Here is a 13,285-nt window from a genome sequence, read left to right as displayed (position 1 = left end):
CAACAAAAAGCATATAAAAAGCTAAATATCTAAAACACCTAAGCACTATCGTATCGCAAACACCCTCTGGAAAAATTCCATCTTCAGCTTCTTCTAGAAGGAACCAAAGTCAGAACTAAACAAGCCGCCAACAGAAAGCCATTCCAGAGTGGCAGCTCTCTATGGAAAACGATAGTATATCTGAGCTTCTGAAAATGGGGGGGAAACAATCTGTTTCCCCTGCACGATCCAATTGATTGGTTTGATTCCTATGGAGAGATGTGGTCCTCATCATCAAAGGTTGAATCCAGTCTGTAAATTTGCAGGCAAAAGTTAATAGGGAGACAAAACAGGACCTACAATATAGGTGCAATAAAGCAATAGGAATTAAATTTATATGCCAGTTCACAGTGCTTTGCAGCCCTCTCTAAGGGGTTTACAGAATCAGCATATTGTCCCCAACAATCTGGGTCCTTATTTAATTGACCTAGGAAGAATTGAAGGCTGAGTCAACCTTGAGCCAGTGAGATTCAAGCTGCGGAGCTGCTGGCAGTTGACAGTCAGCAAAATTAGTCTGCAATACTGCATTCTCACCATTGCACCACCATGGCTCCTAAATGGTTAATATTTATGGTTTTATCGTTGATAACCATTGATTAATGCTCCTGAGCACTTGGGGTACTGCACTTGGCACCAGTTGGAGCATTTGGACAGTTTTTAAAGGCAGACTCATGGAAAATGTGTGGCAGTAGCCTCAGGAAATGGTGATGAAGATATGAACCAATGCATCAAGGACTTTCATCTCTCACAAAGAGGACTTCCCAAGCCCAGGTAAGTCAAGCTGATCCAAAGGGGCACAGTGAGTAGCTTGTGGCTAGGACCCAGGATCATCCTTGCATCAAACAGTCTCCAACCGTGATTCAGAAGACCTCCCTGCTTTAGAGATCCTGTCGGCTCCATCACAAAACAAAGCAGCCTCAAAACAACCAACCACATGCTCAACAAACACCTCAATTCCTAGTATTTCCTAAACCTCACTCAAACTCTGTATCCTGTCTTATTTCTCTGTAGTTTTGCTGCCAATTACCTCCAATAGACCAATCAGATCCCACAGATTAGGCCTCCTCCGAATTCCATCCGCTGGCCAATGCCGGCTGGCGACTACCCGGAGGAGAGCCTTCTCTGTGGCTGCTCCAACCCTCTGGAACGAACTCCCCGTGGAGATTCGAACCCTCACCATCCTCCAGGCCTTCCGCAAAGCCCTTAAAACCTGGCTATTCCGACAGGCCTGGGGCTAAAGAGCTTCTGCCCCCCTCCTTGAATGGTATGGTTGTTGTGTGTTTTAAATTGTGTACTGTTATGTTTGTCTTTTTATCCCCTGTCTATACCCCTTTCCCTGACTGAATTGTGAGCCGCCCTGAGTCCCTTTCGGGGAAAAGGGCGGCATATAAATGAAATAAATCCAATCCAATCCAGTTTCAGCCTTTATTTATCATTCAGGTTATAGACAAAAAGTTACAGTGCTTCTTCTGGAGATCTGTCATAATTTGAAACTGTTCCAGTAAATTTCTGAAGGTTCTGACTGACAGTGTTCTGTTTGTAACAAATCAAAACAAATCAAAGCTCACGTTTGTCCAGAGTATTGCATGTGGGTTTTTTTCTTAAAAAAAAAAAGATTTTTCTTGCTTAACAAATATATTCCCATAACCTAGGAAGCTCTGGGAAGAGCCAAGCACCAGTCAACTTTTACAAAGTAGATTAATATAGAAAGAGGAATGCTGTACTCAAAGTCAAACAATATTTTCACATGCTATGTTTTCTCTTTTTTTATTAAAATGATTGTTTATTTATTTAGTTATTTGTGGGCACTACTGTGGAGATTGGGTTATCTCCTGAACTGGGAAAAGAAGACTTGAATATTATTTCACTTAGTGTAGATAGAAAATGGCACCAGAGAAATTCTTGTATTTTTATCTTGTAATCTCCAGAAAGGCACTACCAGGTATGAGAGTTCTAGGTCTCACAAACATTGGGATATTACCTAGTGAGTAAACACCCTAAAATTTGCTATTGACAGCAAGAACCCCCAAAGCTGCTGTCTCAAGGCAGGAAGGAAAACCAGAATCTGAAGACAGGAAGGTTTCCTAATGAGTAGGAATTGGGCTTCCAGTGTTCTCCCTTGTAGGTTTAATCACTTGCTTCACAAGCCAAAACACAACATCATCCAGAGCAAGTATTTACTGAAAAATTTCAAATAAAAGGTACTCACTAATTCAAATTGGAATAATTTGATTTTTAGCATCCAAAGGCATTACACAATACACAATAATGGCATGAGCCATGGGCCTTTGGTCTCCTACATGACCATCTGTGTTGTGACTATCATGTCAATATGGCCATCTGGCAAGCATAGCTGCACAAATTGGGCTAGTGGGAATACATAGGTTGGGGAGGCTACTAATCCTTTCCCTAAATAATCAACTGGAACAAAGTCACCTTCAGTCTCTGGTGTTCCAGGTGGGTGATTGTTCCAGACTGTAAGAACTGTTGAAGTGATAAGGCTTTCCATCACCCACATTTCCTAATTTCACACTTGAAATCGAGCAAGACTTCAAGGAGGCTGTTTAACTGTTAAAGGGACCAAGATTCTATGGGTAGTTTTCTATACTGCAAAAGTGCAGTGATTATAGGGAACTAACAGCCGATGCCTTTCCTTGAGGTATCCCAACCAATCAGTGGTGGGTTTCAAAAGTTTTTAGAACCTCTTCTGTAGGTTTGACCTGCTTTGTGGGAGTGGCTTGATGGCCATGTGACTGTGTGGGAGTGGCTTGCCAGCCATGTGACTGGGTGGGTGTGGTCAACTTGTAAAATGTGGTGAAACTCACTTAACAATGCTCTTGCTTAGCAACCAAAATGTTGGCTCAGGAACTCTGGCATTTGAAGTCTTAAAGCTGTCATGTTACAAGACCCTTGCACCCCTAACCCTTTAGAAAAAAAAAACCAGGGGTGTTCAAACTTGACAGCTTTAAAACTTGTGGACTTCAACTCCCAGAATTCCTCTTCATCATGATGATGTGCGGACGGGCAGGGGGGAGGGAGCTGGAACCGGTTCTAAATAGCAATAGCAATAGCAGTTAGACTTATATACCGTTTCATAGGGCTTTCAGCCCTCTCTAAGCGGTTTACAGAGTCAGCATATTGCCCCCACAGTCTAGGTCCTCATTTTACCCACCTCGGAAGGATGGAAGGCTGAGTCAACCTTGAGCCGGTGAGATTTGAACCGCCGAACTGCAGCTTAGCAGTCAGCTGAAGTGGCTGCAGTACTGCACTTTAACCTCTGCGCCACCTCGGCTCCTAAATGACAGATTTGTGGAATGACTTCTATAGAATAGGTTAGAACTGGCGGGAACCCATCCCTGCAACCAATCCTTCCTTAACTATTGCCCAACATCTGAGATCAAAACAAAATTCAAAAGTGAATGTCGATGTGGTATGGGGCAGGAGTGAAATGCTATCGGTTTGGACCAGTTCACCTGTACAGGTTGTAAAAAAATGCTGTCGATTCACCTGAATCGGCAGTAAAAAAATATGCTACCAGTTCACACAAACCGGTATTTCTGACAATCAGCTGTGACGCACGATTTATATTAAGTAGAATCATCAGATTTCCTGCTTTTTAGCTAATCTAAATTGCCTGACACAGTAGATTCCCTCCCCCCTTGCTATTAGAGCCGAGGTGGCGCAGTGGTTAGGGTGCAGTACTGCAGGCCACTTCAGCTGACTGTTATCTGCAGTTCAGTGGTTCAAATCTCACCGGCTCAAGGTTGACTCAGCCTTCCATCCTTCCGAGGTGGGTGAAATGAGGACCCAGACTGTGGGGACGATATGCTGATTCTGTAAACCACTTAGAGAGGGCTGAAAGCCCTATGAAGCGGTATATAAGTCTAACTGCTATTGCTATTGCTATTCTACTTACCTTTGCTGATTTGGAAGGCTTCAAAATGTTCCTTCAGGTCGCATGCAAGCAAAGCGTGCGCTCAGTAGCAGATTCACTGACTCACCATAGCAGACTTCAGAAGATTTCACCTCTGGTAAGGAGTTGTTAAGTGTTCTCAGGCGAAGCTGGGGTCTCATCTGGAAAGGTCTTTGGCTTATGCCTGATTCTTCCCTTTGACTGATACCATCATGGTTCAACCAACTTCAATTTTGATTCTGGCTGCTATGTTTTAGGGTTCCAAACTCATTGAATGTATGTTTCTCTTTAATAAGGTTAAATAAAGACATACAGTTATAGCTTGTTCCTGAAGGTCAGTGATAAGTTAGTCCTGATTCGTCTTCTATTCTCTATATCTGTAATGTTTAGTTTAAGCATTTAAACATTATGTATACTGTTAATGATAAAGCATGTATCAAACGTTTTTTAAAAAAACAAGGAAAAAGAAAATAGGAAACTCCCCAACTTTGGCAGGGATGGGGAGTTATCTACATAATGAATGGATATAAATTACACACATTCATAAATATAAATTGATCTGTAAGGAAGTCGCTGAAGCAATGAGCTGAAAACCTTGAAAGAAAGCTACCATTTTCTAAAAAAAATGCAAATAAAAAATCTAGAATCTGTATAGGTAAAACCCAGCTTACGACTGTAATGTAGTCTGACCATTACAGTCATATGCCATAACAATCATAAAGTGGGTCATTCTCGTTAGTAACTTGATTGTATGACCATTTTTTTTCTTGCAGCTGTCATTAAACGAACACCAAAATTGTTAAGCAAATCCATTGTTCAATGTGGGCCATTTTTCCCAACAGCCAGAACTAAACACTGGTTTTTGGCAAAAAAAGAAAATGTTGCAAATGGTGGTCACATGACTGCAGGGGATATTGCAAATGATCATATATGTGGGTTAGTTACCAAGTGCCTGAAATGTGGTCATGTGACCACAAGAAGAAGGGGGGAGTGTTTATCAGAACTTTGGAACCACATCTTAAGTACCTGTTAGGGGTCCACTGTAACTTTGAGTAGTCACTAAGTGATCAATTGTAAGTCAAGGAGTATCCATACACCAGTGACGTGTGGTGAGATTTATAGCTGGTGAGGCACTGACACAGTGGTGGGTTTCAAATTTTTTAAGACTTGTGGACTTCAACTCCCAGAATTCCACAGCCAGGCATGCTCAGTTCCAATTTAAAGTGACAGCATTTGTTTTTCTCCTTTGCGAAAAAGTTTCCTTCATTCTTTTTCTTCTCCCTCCCCCTCCTTCTTCCCTCTCTCCCTCCCTCCCCCTTCTCTCAAACAGACACACGCACACAGAGAAGTTGGATTGGACTATTTCTCCTATCCCCTTCCCTCTCTCACTCTCTCTCTCTCAAACAAACACAAACACAGAAGTTGGATTGGAGCCGATCCGAGCCTTTGATTGCAGGCTGAGCCACATTGCCTTTTCAAACTTGTAATCAGTGAAGCTGGGCTTATATATTTTTATCCAGCTCTGTGTCTCTCTGTGTGTAATTGTAATTAATTGTAATTTAATAAATTTGTGTGTGTGTGTGTGTGTGTGTGTGTGTGTGTGTGTGTGTGTTTGAAAAGGCAACGTGGCTCTGCCTGCAATCAAACCACACTTGGGGAGTGATCTATACTTGAGGATAAAGTTTGAATTCCTCCCCCTCCCTCCAACCCACGCATACCTTTTCCAGCTGTTTCAGAGAGGATTTCAACTCTGCTCTTGCCTGTCATCATAAAAAGAAAAAAAAATGTAAAAGAAAAAAGGCAAGAGCTGAGGTCAGGCTGAACTAGTTGCTGCCAGAGTCACTGTGGATGACTCTGCTTAACTGTTTAAAAAAGCCTCTAAAAAGCGCCATCTACAGGAGGAGGCAGGAGAACAATGTGCCTCACCTATGTCAGGAATTCTTAGGCTTTTAACCCTTGCTTAACTTTGCTTGAGTGATCATAAAATGCCTAAAGTCAGACTAGATGAGGCACGTCGTTCTCCTGCCTCCTCCTGTAGAGAGTGTTTTTTAGAGGCTTTTTTAAACAGTTAAGCAGAGTCATCCACGGTGACTCTGGCAGCAACTAGCTCAGCCTGACCTCAGCTCTTGCCTTTTTCCTTTTACATTTTTTTTTCTTTTCATGATGACAGTGTTGAGGCTCTGCCTCCCCTGCCTCCCCTGACTGCACGTCCTTGCCATACACACTCTCTTCATCTAATTTTCAAAGTCTTACCATATGTTTTGTTTGAAGACTTTCTCATACTACATTAGTCAGAATATTCTCTTTGTATATTAGAATTCAGTTTCACTTTCATTGACTACTTGTAATAGGTAGGCAGTTAGTTACATAGTGATAAAATGAATTGCATGTTCATTAAATAGAGGCAAGTCCTCTGTTAATGACAGTAAGTGGAACTGCAAACTCCATCACGAAGTGACGCACTGTAAAGCATGAGGTCATGTGACAGTGCCCACTTAGAAGAGCAGTTCCAGCAATTCCAGCTGCAGTTGTTAGGTGAACCCTGCACAGCTGTTAGGCACGGCATTATGGGATTGTCGTTTTCAATCTTCTGCTGGCTTCCTCATTGACTTTGCTCATTGAAAGCCAGCTGACCACCAGATTCTCTGTCTGTTGTAATTGTGATCTAGTTGCCAAATGCCACAATTGTGATCACATGACTGTGAAAATGCTGCAACGTTGAGGATCCGTCTTAAGTCTCTTTGTTCAGCACCATTGCAATTTCTAATGGCAGCTGAATGAGTGGTCATTAAACAAGGATTACTTGTATTAGTTGTGCATTAAAATGTGTGCTTATGTTTGGGAAACATTTTATACAGATGAGCTCTTCAGCAGCTGATTGAAATATTAGTTCCCACTCTCAACCAAAAGTTTATATCTTTAAGTAAGGCTATTAGCTGTACCAGAATTAAAAATCTCCTTCCTGGATAAACTTTTATATAGAATCAGATTATTATTATCCAATCATATGTAATCAAAACAAAATGTACAATATTATAAATATTGACTCAAAAGTAAACTTAGCAATGAAACACAATTTAAGATGCCTCTAAATCCTGGGCCATTTAAGGTGTAAAGACATGTTGATTCATATATATTTTGATTGGTATGTATTATCTGTGCTTTGTTTTGTTTTTACATTTGGCTTCATAGATGCACAACGAGCAGAAGAGGAATGCAATCAGACAGATAATAAAGGTCTTTTCTAAGTACTTAAGAAACCCTGATGAATTTTCTTCAATGATTCTCCATAAAGCACTTCCCCAAATTCCATCAAAACAATAAATGTGAGTCCAAAACATATATCGTATTCAAAAGTATAAATATTCCAGAGAGTGGACAGGATTATTATAAGTAATAGAATGCTGGCACACTGTAATTATGAAATGTTGACCCTCTTGTCTTAAATATGAGCACTCCTATTCTTTTATAATGCTATTGATATTGACAGCACTTAGTAAGTAGCTCAGGAATTCACCTTAAATCATCATCAGCCATAATTAGAGGAGTTTGGAGGGTGCCAGGGTTAGTTTGATCTTTATTCTCATTGGCATGTAGAGCAAGTTATTCGCATTGGCATCTACAGCAAATTTCATAGCAAATATTAAAACCTTGATAAGATGGAGAATATTTAAAGGAAGACTCAAATACGTATACACAGGGAGGGCATTAATATGATTAGAAACGTTTCTCAAGGAAATTCAGCAGTTCTCCGGAGGCAGAAGCTGCCCCAAAGCAGAAATGCTGTGCTCATCCTGACTTCGTTTGCATTGCCAGAGACGGTGCTCTGCCAGGCAGCAGATAGTGCGAGGAGAAAAGCTAAATTTGATTTGTTATGTTATAACTAATTAATTGCCACGAGTTCTATTTTTAAGAACTTCCTGCCTCTTTGTCACCATTTGGTAACATTTGGCAATCTCTGAGGGCTGCCACTGAAATTTATGCAGTACAGAAGGGATGCTTAGAAGTCAGTATCTCATGTTCAAGTAAAACATATGTAACGTTTTGATTCAACAAGATTAATCAAATTTCCCTAGGAAACCCTTACATTTTCTTCCAAAAGGTTCAGAAGTAAAAAGAAACACAACTGCGTACAGCTCTCTCTATAATCTACCCCACCCCACCAAAAAATCTATGGTCTTTTAGCCTATTGAAAAACAGTTGAAAGGTAAGTGTTGTGGCCCAGCAGGAGCTGTTGGAGCTGCCGACAGACTCCGACAGCGAGGGACCCTATGAGTCGGCTCTGGAAGATGTGGAGGACCCTGGAAAGGGTGCAGACTCCGAGAAGGGACCAGAGAGGCTGGTTGGCCACCAGGAGGTGCCTGAGGCATGGAGCAGCGGTGAAAGTCAAAGGGAGTTTGTTCCTGATGTCAGGCCATGGAGCAGTGGTGAAGACGTCAGGCCCTGGAGCAGTGGGGAGGAGCTAAGGGAGTTGGTCCCGGATGCCAGGCAAAGAAGGGTGAATAAGTGCAGGCAGAGATATAGAAGATAATTGGGCCCAGGTGGTTTGGTTGATTTGGACTCCTCCCAAGAGAGTATATAAGAAGAGACTTTGGGAGGAGACCTTTTGCAGGACACAACTGTTTTACTAAACTGGAGAAGCTCTTGTGTGTATCTCTCATCTGTGGGAGTTTGGGTTGCTACCAAAGTCTTGTCTGTGAGTTATTACTGTGAATAAAGCATGGCTAACAGTAACCTTGTGTCAGCGTGACTCACCATACGGAGAGGGGGGGTGTCAGAACAGATAAGCATGTCAAAATATTGGATTTTGATTGTGGATTGTGGTCCTTTTGGATTGTGGTCCTTCTTTACAACTGGTCGCAGATGAAACGACGAGAGATCATGCCATAATAACAACATTGTAAGTCATGTCTCTACATAGCTGAATATCTATGCATAAAAGCCCTCGTGCCAAGTACAATAGCAGCACATTTAAACTATGCTGATCTTTGTTTTCCCTGGGATGTTTTCTACAATAGGAAGAAAATGTTCCTTCCTTCGTTCTTGATGGGCTATTGTCATGGCTGTGAGACAGAAAAACAAAACAAAACAATAAAAAAAAACCACAACAATCAGGAATGATGCAAGACCCACAATGTAAAACCTCTTTACCCGCCATAAAAGGATCTCTGCTGCCTCCATTCATTTGCAGTCTTAGGAGCAGATTTGTGAGCTCCTTGAAATAAATGCTTGCCGATAAACCTGCTCTCAGTTTCTTTCTTATTTGAGATTAACATTTATAGCCACACGTGGGATGCAATGTTCTTCTGACTAATATCAGATGTCTGCTTTTCCCGCACATGTCAACCAACCTCTCACCTGAGAAAAGCTAGGGCCACTCCAGGCTATATTATATTTCTAAAGATGAATGTTGCTAGGGAGGAAAACAGGAACAAATATTATTCCCCCCCCCCTTTCCATGTTTGATAACAAACTAAAGCAAAGCAAAACATGAGCTATCAAGCCCCAATAACAAGCCATTTCACAATGCATAACTGCTCACAGTCAGCATTTTAAATGGACCTCAGCTCACAGCAATGGTGGGTTCCTACTGGTAGGGACTGGTTCGACTGAACTGGTAGTGGTTTGGCAGCCTGGGTTGCTGCATCTGGCAGGGACATACCCCTGCCATGCCCCCGAGCCGGTTCTCCGGGTGGCGCCATCTTGGTTTTTGCTTCTGCACTTGCACAAAACAATTTTTTTGTACTGCGTATGCATTCGCAGCACCCACAAGCAAACCAGCAGGAGTGACTGCCAGAACCACTCCTGGTTCACAACCCAGTCTTTCTTAATAAGAGCCGAGGTGGCGCAGTGGTTAGGGTGCAATACTGCAGGCCACTTCAGCTGACTGTTATCTGCAGTTCAGCGGTTCTAATCTCACCGGCTCAGGGTTGACTCAGCCTTCCATCCTTCCGAGGTGGGTGAAAGGAGGACCCAGACTGTGGGGGCAATATGCTGACTCTGTAAACCACTTAGAGAGGGCTGAAAGCCCTATGAAGTGGTATATAAGTCTAACTGCTATTGCTATTGCTATTGCTATTCTCTGGCTATGGCTCCTGGCTGCATGTTTATTAATTTTTCTGTACATGCCTTCTGGGTTATTTCTGCTACCATACTACACCATATTCAGGCATCAGACTAAAAACCAGGGAACCCTGTGTTCTAATCCTGCCTTAGTCATGAAAGCCACCTGGGTGATCTTGGGCCAGTTATTCACTCTCAACCTAACTCTCCTCTTAGGGTTGTTGTTATGGGGAAAATAGGAGGAAGGAGTACGGTGTGTGTTCGTTCCCTTGAGTGATTTATAAAAAATAATAAAGGTGGGTATTAATTATTAATTAATGAACGTAATTAATCTAATAACAGTTCAAGAAACATCAAGTAGAAGAACTAAATGCAAGTAATATTGTGTATTGCAAATGGACATATGTGTGTTGGGATAGCCCCCCTTTGAAATCGGTGCGATTAGCACCAGGCAATCTGTTATAACCTTATTGCGTGTCCATTAAATATGAAATTTAAAAAAAGGGTGGACAAAAACCAGAAGAGAGCAGCAGGAAATTGGTTTGTGTACCCTTATTGCACCTCAACCTGGGCTCCCATTCTCAAATTAGGCAATGGGAAGGAAAGAAAAGAAGCTATTTTGAACCAAGTCTGTGATTTGGATTACTTAAGCCGACCTGTTAATGCTTCCTATGCACAAATCAAGGGAAATTGGAAGAAAGGAATTGAAGAATTTAATTTGCGTTGAGAAATATTAAGTGCTTTACTTACTGAGGGAGCTAAACTACATATTTCCACATGCTCAGAAACTTAAACTATTTTTCCCTATCCTAAAGGAAAATAAATTAGCCTAATACAGTGGTTCCCAAACTTGGCAACTTTAAGACTTGTGGACTTCAATTCTGGGAGTTGAAGTCCACAAGTCTTAAAGTTGCCAAGTTCGTATTTGTATTTGTATTTGTATTTAAGTTTATTTATATGCCGCCCTTTTCCCTGGGGGGACTCAGGGCGGCTTACAACTTAAAAAAGGGGGGGGGGAAACAAACTTTTAACATATAGAACAATACATCATTAAAACACAACATTCATACCATTCGGGCGGGTTGCAATCTTTAGCCCCAGGCCTGACAGGAAAGCCAGTTTTTAAGGGCTGTGCGGAAGGTCTGGAGGATGGTGAGGGTACGAATCTCCACGGGGAGATCGTTCCATAGGGTCAGAGCTGCCACCGAGAAGGCTTTCCTCCACGTGGTTGCCAGTCGACATTGACCGGCGGATGGAACTCGGAGGAGGCCTAATCGGTGAGATCTAATTGGTCAAATGGAGGTGATTGGCAGTAGGCGGTCTCTCAAGTACCCAGATCCACTACCATGGAGGGCTTTATGGGTGGCAAGTAGCACCTTGAAGCGTATCCGGAGATCGACAGGTAGCCAGTGCAGCTCGCGGAGGATAGGTGTTACGTGGGTGAAGCGAGGTGCACCCACAATTGCTCGCGCGGCCGCATTCTGGACTAGCTGAAGTCGCCGAATACTCCTCAAGGGCAGCCCCATGTAGAGCACATTGCAGTACTCCAGCAAGTTTCGGAACCACTGGCCTAATATATTCTTAATCTTCTGCATAAATACAGTGTACGACAACAGAGTTCTGTCCTCTTCAAACACACAAAAACAATGACAACTATTTAACCACAAACAGCCCAGTCAGACATCTGCCTTACATCAAAATTCCGTTCGTATACAGAGGGAAACGTTAATAAAAGAAACAGAAGAATAGATCAGAATCAATGCCTATTTAATTTTGAGAATCTATTGAAATCTCTTTGTGCTTTGATACTTGGTGCATTAAGTCATTCTGAGCAATTGCAGGTTTTGGTTAGAAGTTTCAAGGACACGGGGAAAGAGAATCAAATTAGCAACTAATGTCACAACTTGTCTTTATTTTAATTCTGAATGTGGATAATTGATTTGATGGGCGAGAGAAGAGACAGGAATGAAAAGTAGATATTGCACAAAGGTAGACCTGAAAATATTTATTCCTTATATCCTGACCCCATGTGGTCAACACATTGATACACTAAAGCTGATGTGGGAGGCTCATTTTAACTGACTTTCCTGGAAGAGAGATTTTAAAATAAAGTACTAAATGTGAGGGTGACATAGAGTTGAGCAGGAGGAAACATAAAAGCCATTTTATACCTTATTTCTTTTTCAGGAAAAAAAAAACTCTTACCTATTAATCAATGGTTTTATAACCAGATATATACTATACTCTTTGTTCTGGAAGCTGTCAAATGCTTGCTGGAAAACTAGCAGAAATCCTGTATTAAAAGGAATAATATCTCAAATCAACCTTGATTTGAAATCTCTCACATTTTCCCAGGTAGCAGTGCAATAAACACACATTCAAAACAAGGATATACTGACAGACAGAAAGAAGAGCTCAAGACTATATAAATGGGTGAATCTTATAAAGGCAAAATGGTGTTTGCGATGCCACCATTATAAAAGCCATGCTGGCTGGGGAATTCTGGGAGTTGAAGTCCACAAGTCTTAAAGTTGTCAAGTTTACAGATTCCTGTAGCAGATAGCTGTATTGTCATAGACCACATGAACCATTTGGTGAGCGCAGCCACGGTGCTTGAGTTTGGCTTCCTGTTGAAACCAGGGCTGAAATCAAATGATAACTCTAAATAGTTTGCTCCGAAGCTTCCTGGTCGAGATTCTGAATTATAAACCCCAAAATACGTACAATAACACTATGATGCTCCCAACATGAGTTTTTATCTCTTAAAGTAGAAGGCAACAATGTCAAGGTTGTTAAATCTTGGTGTGGAAAATATGTTGTTGACATTGGGAAATGTAGGGATTTTCTAGCTACAGATAGTCCTCGATTTATAACCATTTGAAGATACAACAGCACTGAAAAAAGTGATTTGTGATATTTTTTCACACCTATAATCATTGTAGCATCCCCATAGTCACATGATCAAAATTCAGACGCTTAGCAACTGGCTCATATTTGTGACAGTTGCAGTGTCCCAGGTCACGTGATCAACTTTTGTGACCTTCTGACAAGCCAGGTCAATAGAGAAGTCAGGTTCCCTTAATAAACTGAGTTACTAACTTAACAACTACAGTGATTCATTTAACAACTGTGACAAGAAAGATTGTGAAGTGCGGCAAAACGTACTTAACAAGTGTCTTAGGGGGAAGGGAAATTTGGGCTCAGTTGTTGTCGTTAGTCAAGGACTACCTGTATAAGGTAAAGGTTCCCTTCGTACATATGTGCTAGTCG

The sequence above is a fragment of the Thamnophis sirtalis genome, unplaced genomic scaffold (assembly GCF_051295495.1).
Source record: "Thamnophis sirtalis isolate CommonGarterSnake01/CBP01778 unplaced genomic scaffold, rThaSir2_p1.2 scaffold_6, whole genome shotgun sequence".
Lineage (NCBI taxonomy): Eukaryota > Metazoa > Chordata > Lepidosauria > Squamata > Natricidae > Thamnophis > Thamnophis sirtalis.
Note: the sequence above shows the minus strand (reverse complement) of the source record.